This window comes from Triticum aestivum, chromosome 7B, assembly GCF_018294505.1.
Source record: "Triticum aestivum cultivar Chinese Spring chromosome 7B, IWGSC CS RefSeq v2.1, whole genome shotgun sequence".
Lineage (NCBI taxonomy): Eukaryota > Viridiplantae > Streptophyta > Magnoliopsida > Poales > Poaceae > Triticum > Triticum aestivum.
In genome coordinates this window covers 564,160,636-564,175,900 of record NC_057813.1, presented here as the reverse complement: position 1 = coordinate 564,175,900, position 15,265 = coordinate 564,160,636, and positions in this window count along the sequence as shown.

Below are 15,265 nucleotides of genomic sequence, written 5' to 3'. Positions count from 1 at the left end.
GCCAAGGGCACCAGAGGGTTGCCCTTGCTTGCGCGCATCCAAAGGAGGCATGCGGGAGGCGCGGGGTGGCCGGAGCTCGCCGGAGTGGAGGCCGCGGCGGCTGCCGGAGCTTGGGTTTGGGCGGAGCGAGGTTACGGGGCGCTAGGGGACTGGCTGAGGGGCTATGCGGACTCCTGGGGCAGCTAGGAGCACGCTAGGCTCGTCGGACTGGCCGCAACAGCACGTCAGTGCCATGCCCGGCGTCCATGGCGGACGGCGGTGCTCGGTACGGTGGCTAGCATGGGTACTGCACGGGAAACCAACAGGGAGAGAGGGGAAACGTAGGAGAGCTCACGGAGGGGCTAGCGGAGGAGACGACGAAGTCGGGGAAGCTCTGGACGCGCCGAATCGGTGGAGTCGATCTCCGGGCACCGGAGGTGAAGACGACGATGCTTCGGTCGGCTGGGGCCTCTTCTGGTCGCGTGCATCGAGTGTGTTGCTCCACGGGGTCGTGGCGGAGCTCGGGTACACAGAGAGGGAGCGAGGGAGTGGCTGTGGTTGCGGTGGTTGCGAGCGGCGGCGGCGGCGGCTCTCGGTGGGGAGAACAGAGGAGGGGGAGGAGCGAAGAAGAGTGAGGGAGAGAGGCAGGGAGATGCGTGGCACCACCAGAGAAGGCCAGGGCGTCGAGGGGGAGCGGCAAGCAGGAGGTGGCCGAGGCGCGTGTGTGCGCACGGCGGCCACACGCCCTCCTGCCCACTGGCAGGAGGTTGAAGACAGTAGGAGAGAGGAAGAGGTGGGCTGGGCTGAGCTGGGCCGGTCCTGTTGGGCCACCAGGTAAGTGGACCAGGTGAGTACTGTTCCTTTTAATTTTTCTGTTCTGTTTCCCTTTTTATTTTATTTTGCCACTGTTTTCAAATTCAAAATAATTTCATACAGTGCCAAAACATTCTGAAATATTTTATGTTACCTCTCTGGACTATTCCAAAAGTACATAAAACATTTCAAAGCATTTGAAAATATATTCATTATATATTATGAATATATCCCCAAATTCAAATGGATTATTGATTTAAATTCAGAGACCAAATAATTCCTTAAAAATATTCCAGAATTTTGGTTTGATATATAACTCTTGCCAAAATTCACAAAACTATTTTTAGGGCATTTTGGATTCACAGAATGCAATTTAAAGGGTGCTTGCCCTTCTTTTAATTAGATTTTGAGGTTTCAACAATCCTCAATTCAAGTTTCAGAAATTTAGACATGATGCACACATGAAGCTAGCCTAGAGCACTACAAGCAGCTGGGGATGTGACAACTCACCCCCACTAAACAAGAATCTCGTCTCGAGATTCAAGCGTAGGGTAAGGTGAAGGGGGAACGCAACTAGTACAATCTTCACGATCCAGGTTGCACTTCATAGGAACGTTGATTCGATCACCATCTTTGTCTCGAAGTCTTGCTCTGAGAACTCCAACTAACATGACAACGAGAGGAAAGGAAAGATCCTAAAAGAATGGTTCTTCTCGAAGGTCGAACAACTCAGGATTAACTCACGGAATGAGACATAGCAACATCTCTCGAGCTGAGAGGCGAAGCACACATCCATAGGAATGGAGTGAAGCAGATGACGAAGGTTCACTAGGTAGACCACAATTTCACGCTTAAGAAGGTGGTAATCGATTGTCAACGTAGCGAGGAGTTGAGTTGCCATGATACCATAACGATACACCTTAGGGAAGGTGACTCGTAGAGATATCCCCTTAAGTGGCAAAAAGAATTACTTTTGATTCAGAGATCATTGAAACTCTTTAAGCCAGCCTAAGGCAATTCTTGAGCGATCGTTTGGAGGGCGTCGGTAGAATGGCATACTCGGACTTGGATGATGTGGATTACCTTGTTGAAGACAACGTAATGGATGATTTTGCTTATCACCGGAAATGGAGGAGACCCATGGTAGAATGGCACATTGGCGGTGCAAGCTGGGAACAAAATGCAAATGCTGGGAATGATTCTGGTAACTGGGGAAGAACCCAACAACAGAGAGTGAATTCACTGTTTGAAAGGATCATAGCATTGCCGAGGAAACTGAGAGCAAACCCAGTTAGCGTCGATGATAACACCTAGCGCTTGACGTGCTCTCAAGAACTTGAGCATTTCCATAATCATCAAGGTTTTACCAACATCCGTGTCAAGGGTCCGGTAACACAACTTACTACCATGATGAATGGTGATGGAGGATGCAGATGCAAAGGAAGATAACACTTTCTCAGATTTCACCCTAGCGAGGCCAAGGAAAAAAAATCTGGATGATCGATCGAGAGACATTTAGCACTCCGCTTCTAATGTTCTCCTTGACGTGCTAGTGTAACCCATTCATAGATATGGTTTGATATCTAGAACATCAAGTAAAGGTCGGACTTCGGGAGCAATAGAATCCATAAGGAATAGTTTCGGAGGTAAATCCTACGAAATCCTTATGGGGAGGTGGCCAACTTCCTCAAACAAGATATTACAATGATAGGTCTTCCGGCTGGGTGTGTTGGCCACGACATCCACTTTAACGGTTATCGAGGGACCAATATTATAGTTCTTGGGAAATGTTCCAACCATCATAACTGCCTGAGATTCAGATCTAGTTGGTGTCAGGATATTCCAGACTCATCGAGTCTAGGAAGGAAAACGAAAGTTTGCAACACAAATCGACGAGGTGACGTTGCGAGATACTCGGGAAGTGAACTACGATAGTAAGCTCCAAAACATGAGCTGGTTCTGCTACAAACATGTGAACACGTTGTCCCAGACAAGCATGACCACGTGGTAGTCTTATAATAAAACACTACCGAGTTCAGGTGGGGAACCATCAACGAGGATATCAAAATCCTTGCATAAGGTATACTCTTAAGAAGGAACTTCTTCTCCTTGAACAAATCAATCAGTGGCTTGGTGTGCTAAGATATACGTATGGAATGAAGATGATCAGTCTAACAGACCACAGAATTCTTCGCACGTGCATGACCGACTTGGGATGATTCCAAAAGAGCAAAAACAAACTTTCTCGAATTCACGACGGCAACTTACATCAAAATGCACGTGAATCAAAGGAAGTCACTCCTTTCGTCAAACAAGTACTTCATGAGCTAGCATGAAGAAAATGCTTTCAAAAGTTTCCAACACTAACTTAATGTTCAACAACATCATGGAGGAGATAAGGATGTTGTCAATGGGCTCAACAACAACTCATCGGAATTTTCATATCACTGAACTTCCACCATCATGTGAACACGGTGATAGCATTGGTCAGAACCAAAAGATATAATGGTGTATGCTCGAGGGATCAACCACGAGGAAGACAACATTACGAACATCGTTGGTTCTGACTTGATTTGATGATAGCCCACACTCAAATCAAAGGATTGATAAGACAATAGGTCCAGCAACTGATCACAGGGACCAATCGATGAAGATATCATCTTTCTTCAACACACACTACACAAGAATATCCTTTTGGGACGAACTAAGTCAGGCAAGCTTTTATCTTCCAAATCTCCAAGTTGTTGTCTAGCTTAACCAACTAGCTCAGGGATATCTAACACTGATTCTTGGAGAGAAGGTGGTTCACAAGAAACCAACTTGATCACGAGCTCAACATAACAGTCAGGGGACAACCTGGTAATACTTCCGAGAAGATATTCGGAAAATCACGAACCACCGGTATGTTACTAAGCTCGAGAACAATCTCGCTTTTGAGGGCAAGACGATATGATCGAATGAGTGAGGACTTAGCAAATCCTATCTCATCAATCGAGGAGTGCACCAGGAAAATGGACTAGGTAGCACAATCAACCTTAGGGTGATGATTCAATAGTCAACTCGCTAAGGATGACGTTATTGTCCATTTAACTACCAAGCAACGGAGTTGCTAGGAGTATTGATTTCACACATCATGATTCACTTGTCGGCACTCCGGCTGCAACAACACGGAACCGAGGAATGAAAAAGGATGGCGTGAAGTATCACTATGTCAAGAATTCACAAAAGGTGGTGCAATTCTCATGAAATTCCTGTCATAAAGAAGGTAATACTTCAGGGTAGAGCAGACCAGAAGCTGGATTGTATCTTGATCTGCGGAACACAACTACTTTGACCCAATCCTGGATATGGAAGAGGTACTGGAGTTTGTTTCTCTTAGTCATTCTGCGATAGAATGGCTTGACGGACCACAAGAGTAATAGGCATCGATAAACGAACGCACGCATACTCTTGACTATCGATTGATAGACGAGGGTCAGAATGCAACTAAAGAGGGACAATTCAAAGGAACATATGATTTTCTGAGTTGTGAATGCATAGATTAGCATGTCGAACGAGTTCAACATATTTCTTCCGGACAATCCATGCGGAAAGGTAGAACTGGCAGAGTCACAATTATGAACGGAGAACCCATCGAGAATAATCCTGTTGTGATATTTCAGTTCAACGAGGAACTTCTGCCATAAGTAGTTCATGGTATTTGGAAGAAGAAGGTACCACGGACTTCAAGGACTATCGCAAAGGTTACTAATATCCTAAAGGCACTAGCAATTACTATCAACATGAAGTAGGTAGAGTGAATCTCGGGTTCAAGAACCCAGGAACAGAATACCTACTACTAGGTAGCATCACGAAATGCTTTCGAGAATAAAGGCCAGAATCTCACACTGGGAACACAAAACGTTGCTAGATTACTAGGTGACTCCCTAAATACCTAGGGTCATAATAGTAACTCCAACATAAATGTCAAGGCAATAGAATACCTCAACTCAACAATTAGTGTGATTGAGCTGGCATAAAGGAGCATCGAAACCAGAGGGAAAGGATTTTGCAAATGCATCAGACTATTTAGAAACCTGGAATGACTCGGATAGCATAACGGCTGTAAATGCTCAGAAAGATTTGAGACATTCACAAAAATGGTGGCATAACCACTCAGAAGCACAATATCAAGGTTTCGAGATCAACAATTAACATACGGAAGTAGTAGAAACTGAACTCAAGCTTAAATCCAACAATCTATAAGTCTACGGATTAGTAACGCGTGATCCTGATAGAAAGAGGAGATAGCCTAGATCTTAATCCCCGTAGAAGATAAGATGACTCAGATCAGAAGGGCATAAAGTATAAGGAGTAAAAAGAGCCTTACGTTCCATCCCACAATCAATTCCCTTATATAACTAAAGAATTTCTAGACTCAACTTCGACCAGTTTGGCTTGGTAATCCTACAGGCAGTCAAGCTCTGATACCAACGCTGTCAGGACCCCGACTCGATGTCACATCGGTCTAGCCGGTAACACCTCATATCACTTTGCGGCCTCACGCACGGTATCCCCACGGGTGTCGCCTTACCTTTGCCCGGGACCGTTTGCGCCCTTTGGCTCACGTATATGATAGTGTCGCTAGCATCCATATGATAAGGAGCCCGGGCTGACATGACTAGTCGTAAACCCAAAGTGGCACAGACTTACAGGGACAGGCATCCATGACCCAGCTTCGAACGTGTCGGTCATCAGCAAGTGGGTCCGGGCTGTAGCACTGGGCTAGCAAGACTCCGGTAAACTGGGCTGTAGCGGGCTAACAGGACTCCGGTACTCAAAGCGTGACATTTCCCCGAAGGGACAGACACAGGAACGAAGAAGGACACATGCCGGCCAGCCTAAGTGTTCCAGAGCAGTAGCAAGCTACCATGGCTCAGCGGTAACACTAGGAGACATTTCCCGGTAAGAGAGGCTACTAAAGATAAACAACTAGATAGTCAGATCCCACACATACCAAGCATTTCAATAACATACACACAATATGCTCGATATGTGCAATACAACATGGCATCACAAAATGACTCTACGACTCAAGTAGTTTATTCAATAGGCTCCGAGGAGCGAGACATTACAAACATGGGTCTCATGACCCAACAATCAGAGCATACAAGTCAAAGCACAAGCGGAAGCTATCATGTCTGGGTACAGACATCTATAAATGAAAAAGGCTGAGAAGCCTGTCTATCTATCAGATCCTGCCGAGGGCACAAGATCGTAGCTGAGGTAACAAGCTAAACGTCGAAATCCACGCGGAACTACTAGTGAGACCGAAGTCTCTCTGCAAAAACATAAAATAGGCAAACGTGAGTACAAATGTACCCAGCAAGACTTACATCAGAACTAACTACATATGCATCATTATCAACAAAGGGGATGGTGGAGTTTGACTGCAGCAAGCCAGCTTTGACTCGGTGGCTATCCTGAACTACGACTGCAAGTAACTCTTTTGAGGTGGTGCACACGAGTCCACATATTCACCAACCAATACACCACTATGGATCCGCTCCCGTCTCCCTACGAGAACGCCATCCATAGCACTCACGCTTATCTTGCGTATTTTAGAGTATCCACTTTCACTTGTCTATGAACTGATATAAGCAACCCAGAAGTCCTTTACCGCGGACACGGCTATTCGAATAGATGATGTTAACCCTGCAGGGGTGTACTTCTTCATACATGTTTCCACCACTTAGCGTCTGCACACGACATGTGCTCGGCAGACTTCAAGCGAAAGCCGACGTGGGTGTAGACCACGACCAACCTAAACACTCAAGTCCCTAGTCCAGGTTTATCGCCTATTCGGGTTCCATCCATGAGGAGATCCGGCCGGAGTTTCGCTCACAACCCCAAACGATGTGAACAGGGTTCCGTGACACCAAACGGGCGCCCGGTATACCCGGCCACGTGCCTACCGCATCACAGCCCACCCCTACGGTCAGCGCTGTCCACGGCCTCCAGCATACTACAAACACCAGAAACTACTTGCAACTCCTGGACAGAGGACAAGGGTGAATAAGAAGTCGAGCGGGGTCATATTTCAGGGCCCAATGTATGGTAGTAGCTGAATCATGGATCACAAACACAGAACTCAGTTCCTGAGGACGGCTTCAATGAGACAACCCACCATGTACTCCTACATGGCCTCTCACCGACACCTTTTACCAAATCATGTTCACACACTTAGCTCACACACAGTAGGACATGTTCACACCCCTCTGATTCATCCCGGATGAATCAGACCTGACACGACTCTAAGCAGTAGCAGGCATGACAAACAAGCATGAATGAGTAGGCACATCAGGGCTCAAACAACTCCTACTCATGCTAGTGGGTTTCATCTATTTACTGTGGCAATGACAGGTCATGCAAAGGATAAAGGGGTTCAGCTACCGCAGCAGTAACAAATATGTCGTTGTTGTCCCAATGCAGTAAAAGAGAGCAGGAGCGAGAGAGTGGGATTTTATCGGAATGAACAAGGGGGTTTTGCTTGCCTGGCACTTCTGAAGATAGTATTGAGTCTTCATCAGTGTCAACGATCACATCATCGGTACACGCCTATCGAGAGGGGACAATTACCGGCAACACAGAAGGGAACACAATCAATGCAATGCACAATATGATGCATGATCATGACATGGCAAAATGAAGGTGTTTTGGGCTAATGCAACTAGCAACAGATTAAATGAAGTTGGTTTGAATACAAGATTCAAATTCAAACTCCATATGTGATTATTCAAATGCCATTTAATTGATTTGTGCTAAACAGCAGCTATAAGTTGTTCTAACATGCATGAAAATGGTACAGATGGATTCCTTGAATTTTTCTGATAATTTTTCATATATAAATTATTTAATTTGGAGTTACGGTTAATTTTCTATGATTTATTGAAGTTTTAGCTATTTTCTGGAATTTCCTGATTATTTTTAAATCCAGAAAATACTTATTGCGTCAGCCTGACATCATCATGACGTCAGCAGGTCAACAGGGCGCCTCCAGGTCAAACCTGACCAGTGGGGTCCACTGGTCAGTGACCCAGGGCTGTTTAGCTCGCTGACAGGTGGGCCAGGTCAACGGCCACGTCAGCAGGGTCAACTCTGACTGGTGGGTCCCGTGTGTTTATTAACTAATCTAAACAGAAATAAAACGTAGATTATTTAGAGCGTGGGGCCCAGGTGTCAGTGAGCTAGGTGGGTTGGTTAGTGGGGTCATTAGCGCTAATTAAGTGACACGTCGACTTCGCCGGAGTTCGGCCGGCGACGACCAAAACTGCGGCGGGAGCTCGCTGGAGTGGCGCTGCGAGCGGTTTTGGGCCAAGCCAAGGGCACCAGAGGGTTGCCCTTGCTTGCGCGCATCCAAAGGAGGCATGCGGGAGGCGCGGGGTGGCCGGAGCTCGCCGGAGTGGAGGCCGCGGCGGCTGCCGGAGCTCGGGTTTGTGCGGAGCGAGGTTACGGGGCGCTAGGGGACTAGCTGAGGGGCTATGCGGACTCCTGGGGCAGCTAGGAGCACGCTAGGCTCGTCGGACTGGCCGCAACAGCACGTCAGTGCCATGCCCGGCGTCCATGGCGGACGGCGGCGCTCGGTACAGTGGCTAGCATGGGTACTGCACGGGAAACCAACGGGGAGAGAGGGGAAACGTAGGAGAGCTCACGGAGGGGCTAGCGGAGGAGACGACGAAGTCGGGGAAGCTCTGGACGCGCCGAATCGGTGGAGTCGATCTCCGGGCACCGGAGGTGAAGACGACGATGCTCCGGTCGGCTGGGGCCTCTTCTGGTCGCGTGCATCAAGTGTGTTGCTCCACGGGGTCGTGGCGGAGCTCGGGTACGCAGAGAGGGAGCGAGGGAGTGGCTGTGGTTGCTGTGGTTGCGAGCGGCGGCGGCGGCGGCTCTCGGTGGGGAGAACAGAGGAGGGGGAGGAGCGAAGAAGAGTGAGGGAGAGAGGCAGGGAGATGCGTGGCACCACCAGAGAAGGCCAGGGCGTCGAGGGGGAGCGGCAAGCAGGAGGTGGCCGAGGCGCGTGTGCGCGCACGGCGGCCACACGCCCTCCTGCCCACTGGCAGGAGGTTGAAGACAGTAGGAGAGAGGAAGAGGTGGGCTGGGCTGAGCTGGGCCGGTCCTGTTGGGCCACCAGGTAAGTGGACCAGGTGAGTACTGTTCCTTTTAATTTTTCTGTTCTATTTCCCTTTTTATTTTATTTTGCCACTGTTTTCAAATTCAAAATAATTTCATACAGTGCCAAAACATTCTGAAATATTTTATGTTACCTCTCTGGACTATTCCAAAAGTACATAAAACATTTCAAAGCATTTGAAAATATATTCATTATATATTATGAATATATCCCCAAATTCAAATAGATTATTGATTTAAATTCAGAGACCAAATAATTCCTTAAAAATATTCCAAAATTTTGGTTTGATATATAACTCTTGCCAAAATTCACAAAACTATTTTTAGGGCATTTTGGATTCACAGAATGCAATTTAAAGGGTGCTTGCCCTTCTTTTAATTAGATTTTGAGGTTTCAACAATCCTCAATTCAAGTTTCAGAAATTTAGACATGATGCACACATGAAGCTAGCCTAGAGCACTACCAGCAGCTGGGGATGTGACAAAGATGATGGCAGCAACTATACGGACTGGGTCCGGAACCTGAGGATCATCCTCATAGCTGCCAAGAAAGATTATGTCCTAGAAGCGCCGCTAGGTGAAGAACCAATCCTAGAGAACCAAGACGTTATGAACGCTTGGCAGTCTCGTGCTGATGATTACTCCCTCATTCAGTGCGGCATGCTTTACAGCTTAGAACCGGGGCTCCAGAAGCGTTTTGAGCAACACGGAGCATATGAGATGTTCGAAGAGCTGAAAATGGTTTTCCAAGCTCATGCCCGGGTCGAGAGATATGAAGTCTCCGACAAGTTCTTCAGCTGTAAGATGGAGGAAAATAGTTCTGTCAGTGAGCACATACTCAAGATGTCTGGGTTGCACAACCACTTGACTCAGCTGGGAGTTAATCTCCCAGATGACGCGGTCATTGACATAATCCTTCAGTCGCTTCCACCGAGCTACAAGAGCTTTGTGATGAACTTCAATATGCAGGGGATGGAAAAGACCATTCCTGAGGTATATTCAATGCTGAAATCAGCGGAGGTAGAGATCAAAAAGGAACATCAAGTGTTGATGGTGAATAAAACCACTAAGTTCAAGAAAAGCATGGGTAAGAAGAACTTCAAGAAGGACGACAAGGGAGTTGCCGCGCCCGGTAAGCCAGTTGCCGGGAAGAAGTCAAACAATGGACCCAAGCCTGAGACTGAGTGCTTTTATTGCAAGGGAAGTGGTCACTGGAAGCGGAACTACCCCAAGTACTTAGCGGACAAGAAGGCCGGCAAAACCAAAGGTATATGTGATATACATGTAATTGATGTGTACCTTACCAGTGCTCGTAGTAGCTCCTGGGTATTTGATACCGGTGCGGTTGCTCATATTTGCGACTCAAAGCAGGAACTGCGGAATAAGCGGAGACTGGCGAAGGACGAGGTGACGATGCGCGTCGGGAATGGTTCCAAGGTCGATGTGATCGCCGTCGGCACGCTGCCTCTAAATTTACCTACGGGATTAGTTTTAAACCTCAATAATTGTTATTTAGTGCCAGCTTTGAGCATGAACATTGTATCAGGATCTCGTTTAATTCGAGATGGCTACTCATTTAAATCCAAGAATAATGGTTGTTCTATTTATGTGAGAGATATGTTTTATGGTCATGCCCCGCTGGTGAATGGTTTATTCTTAATGAATCTCGAGCGTAATGTTACACATTTCATAGTGTGAATACCAAAAGATGTAAAGTTGATAACGATAGTCCACATACTTGTGGCACTGCCGCCTTGGTCACATTGGTGTCAAGCACATGAAGAAGCTCCATGCTGATGGACTTTTAGAGTCTCTCGATTATGAATCATTTGACACATCCGAACCATGCCTCATGGGCAAAATGACCAAGACTCCGTTCTCCGGAACAATGGAGCGAGCAACCAACTTACTGGAAATCATACATACTGATGTGTGCGGTCCAATGAGCGTCGAGGCTCGCGGAGGCTATCATTATGTTCTCACCCTCACTGATAAATTGAGTAGATATGGGTATGTCTACTTGATGAAACACAAGTCTGATACCTTTGAAAAGTTCAAGGAATTTCAGAATGAGGTAGAGAATCAACGTAACTGAAAGATAAAGTTCTTACAATCAGATCGTGGGTGGGAATATTTAAGTCACGAATTTGGTACGCACTTAAGGAAATGTGGAATCGTTTCACAACTCACGCCACCTGGAACACCTCAGCGAAATGGTGTGTCCGAACATCGTAATCGCACTCTATTGGATATGGTGCGATCTATGATGTCACTTATCGATTTACCGCTATCATTTTGGGGATACGCTCTAGAGATAGCTACATTCACTTTAAATAGGGCACCGTCTAAATCCGTTGAGACGACACCGTATGAATTATGGTTTGGGAAGAAACCTAAGCTGTCGTTTCTAAAAGTTTGGGGATGCGATGCTTATGTCAAGAAACTTCAACCTGAGAAGTTCGAACCCAAGTCGGAAAAATGCGTCTTCATAGGATACCCTAAGGAAACAATCGGGTATACCTTATACTTAAGATCCGAGGGAAAGATCTTTGTTGCCAAGAACGGGTCCTTTTTGGAGAAAGAGTTTCTCTCGAAAGAAGTAAGTGGGAGGAAAGTGGAACTTGATGAAGTACTACCTCTTGAACCTGTAAGTAGCGCAGCTCAGGAAGATGTTCATGTGGTTCCTGCACCAACTAGAGAGGAAACTAATGATGATGATCAAGGTACTTCGGATCAAGTTACTACTGAACTTCGTAGGTCCACGAGGACACGTTCCGCACCAGAGTGGTATGGCAACCCTGTCCTGGAAATCATGTTGTTAGACAACGGTGAACCTTCGAACTATGAAGAAGCGATGGCGGGCCCAGATTCCAACAAATGGCTTGAAGCCATGCAATCCGAGATAGGATCCATGTATGAAAACAAAGTATGGACTTTGACAGACTTGCCCGACGATCGGCGAGCGATAGAAAACAAATGGATCTTTAAGAAGAAGACGGATGCGGATGGTATGTTACCATCTATAAATCTCGACTTGTCTCTAAGGGTTATCGACAAGTTCAAGGGGTTGACTACGATGAGACATTCTCTCCCGTAGCGAAGCTAAAGTTCGTTTGAATCATGTTAGCAATTGCCGCATACTATGATTATGAGATATGGCAAATGGACGTCAAAACGGCATTCCTTAACGGCAATCTTAAGGAAGAATTGTATATGATGCAGCCGGAAGGTTTTGTCGACCCTGAGAATGCTAACAAGGTATGCAAGCTCCAGCGGTCCATTTATGGACTGGTGCAAGCATCTCGGAGTTGGAACATTTGCTTTGATGAGATGATCAAAGCGTTTGGGTTTATGCAGACTTATGGAGAAGCATGCGTTTACAAGAAAGTGAGTGGGAGCTCTCTAGCATTTCTCATATTATATGTGGATGACATACTTTTGATGGGAAATGATATAGAACTTTTGGACAACATTAAGGCCTTCTTGAATAAGTGTTTTTCAATGAAGGACCTTGGAGAAGCTGCTTACATATTAGGCATCAAGATCTATAGGGATAGATCGAGATGCCTCATAGGTCTTTCACAAAGCACATACCTTGATAAGATATTGAAGAAGTTCAATATGGCTCAGTCCAAGAAAGGGTTCTTGCCTGTATTGCAAGGTGCGAGATTGAGCTCGGCTCAATGCCCGACCACGGCAGAAGATAAAGAAGAGATGAGTGTCATCCCCTATGCCTCGGCCATAGGGTCTATTATGTATGCCATGTTGTGTACCAGACCGGATGTAAACCTTGCCGTAAGTTTGGTAGGAAGGTACCAAAGTAATCCCGGCAAGGAACACTGGACAGTGGTCAAGAACATCCTAAAGTACCTAAAAAGGACTAAGGATATGTTTCTCGTTTATGGAGGTGACGAAGAGCTCGTCGTAAAGGGTTACGTCGACGCTAGCTTCGACACAGATCTGGATGACTCTAAGTCACAAACCAGATACGTGTATATTTTGAATGGTGGGGCAGTAAGCTGGTGCAGTTGCAAGCAAAGTGTCGTGGCGGGATCTACATGTGAAGCAGAGTACATGGCAGCCTCGGAGGCAGCACATGAAGCAATCTGGGTGAAGGAGTTCATCACCGACCTAGGAGTCATACCCAATGCGTCGGGGCCGATCACACTCTTCTGTGACAACACTGGAGCTATTGCACTTGCCAAGGAGCCCAGGTTTCACAAGAAGACCAGGCACATCAAGCATCGCTTCAACTCCATACGTGAAAATGTTCAAGATGGAGACATAGATATTTGTAAAGTACGTACGGACCTGAATGTAGCAGATCCGTTGACTAAACCTCTCCCTAGGGCAAAACATGATCAACACCAGAACGCTATGGGTGTTCGATTCATCACAATGTAACTAGAATATTAACTCTAGTGCAAGTGGGAGACTGTTGGAAATATGCCCTAGAGGCAATAATAAAATGGTTATTATTATATTTCTTTGTTCATGATAATTGTCTGTTATTCATGCTATAACTGTGTTATCCGGAAATCGTAATACACTTGTGAATACACATACCACAACATGTCCCTAGTAAGCCTCTAGTTGACTAGCTCGTTGATCAACAGATAATCATGGTTTCCTGACTATGGGCATTGGATGTCATTGATAACGGGATCACATCATTAGGAGAATGATGTGATGGACAAGACCCAATCCTAAGCATAGCTCAAAGATCATGTAGTTCGTTTAGCTAGAGCTTTTCCAAATGTCAAGTATCATTTCCTTAGACCATGAGATTGTGCAACTCCCGGATACCGTAGGAGTGCTTTGGGTGTCCCAAATGTCACAACGTAACTGGGTGACTATAAAGGTGAACTACGGGTATCTCCGAAAGTGTCTGTTGGGTTGGCACGAATCGAGACTGGGAGTTGTCACTCTGTATGACGGAGAGGTATCTCTGGGCCCACTCGGTAATGCATCATCATAATGAGCTCAGTGTGACCAAGTGTATGGTCATGGGATCATGCATTACGGTACGAGTAAAGTGACTTGCCGGTAACGAGATTAAACGAGGTATTGGGATACCGACGATCGAGTCTCGGGCAAGTAACGTACCGATTGACAAAGGGAATTGTATACGGGGTTGATTCAATCCTCGACATCGTGGTTCATCCGATGAGATCATCGAGGAGCATGTGGGAGCCAACATGGGTATCCAGATCCCGTTGTTGGTTATTGACCGGAGAGGCGTCTCGGTCATGTCTGCATGTCTCCCGAACCCGTAGGGTCTACACACTTAAGGTTCGGTGACGCTAGGGTTGAAGAGATATTAGTATGCAGTAACACGAAAGTTGTTCGGAGTCCCGGATGAGATCCTGGACGTCACGAGGAGTTCTGGAATGGTCCAGAGGTGAAGAAATATATATAGGAAGTCAGGTTTCGGCCATCAGGAAAGTTTCGGGGGTCACCGGTATTGTACCGGGACCACCGGAAGGGTCCCGGGGGTCCACCGGGTGGGGCCACCTATCCCGGAGGGCCCCATGGGCTGAAGTGGGGGCGAACCAGCCCCTGGTGGGCTGGTGCGCCCCCCTTGGTCCCCCCTGCGCCTAGGGTTGGAAACCCTAGGGGTGGGGGTGCCTCCACCTAGCTTGGGGGGCAAGTTTCCCCCCTGGCCACCGCCCCCCCCCCCTTGGAGATCCCATATCCTAGGGCCGGCGCCCCCAAGGGGGCCTATATAAAGAGGGGGAGTGAGGGCAGCCGCACCCATGCTCTTGGCGCCTCCCTCTCCCATTGCTACACCTCTCCCTCTCATAGAAGCTCGGCGAAGCCCTGCCGAGATCACTGTTGCATCCACCACCACGCCGTCGTGCTGCTGGATATCCGTCAACCTCTCCTTCCCCCTTGCTGGATCAAGAAGGAGGAGACGTCTTCCTCAACCATACGTGTGTTCAACGCGGAGGTGCTGTCCGTTCAGCACTAGGATCATCGGTGATTTGGATCACGACGAGTACGACTCCCTCAACCCCGTTCTCTTGAACGCTTCCGCTCGCGATCTACGATGGTATGTACATGCACTCCTTTCACTCGTTTCTAGATGAACTCATAGATTGATCTTGGTGGAAGCGTAGAATTTTTTTTATTTTATGCAACGTTCCCCAACAACTGTATCAATGGGGTAAGTAGCGGTGAAATTCTCCCACCAAGATGCTACGGGTCCATCAAGCCGATGTGCGGCAAAGCGCACTCTCTCCACATCTGTGCATCCTGCAGTGGTCAGCTCTCTTCCAATCTCGTGGAGCCAATCATCTGCAAC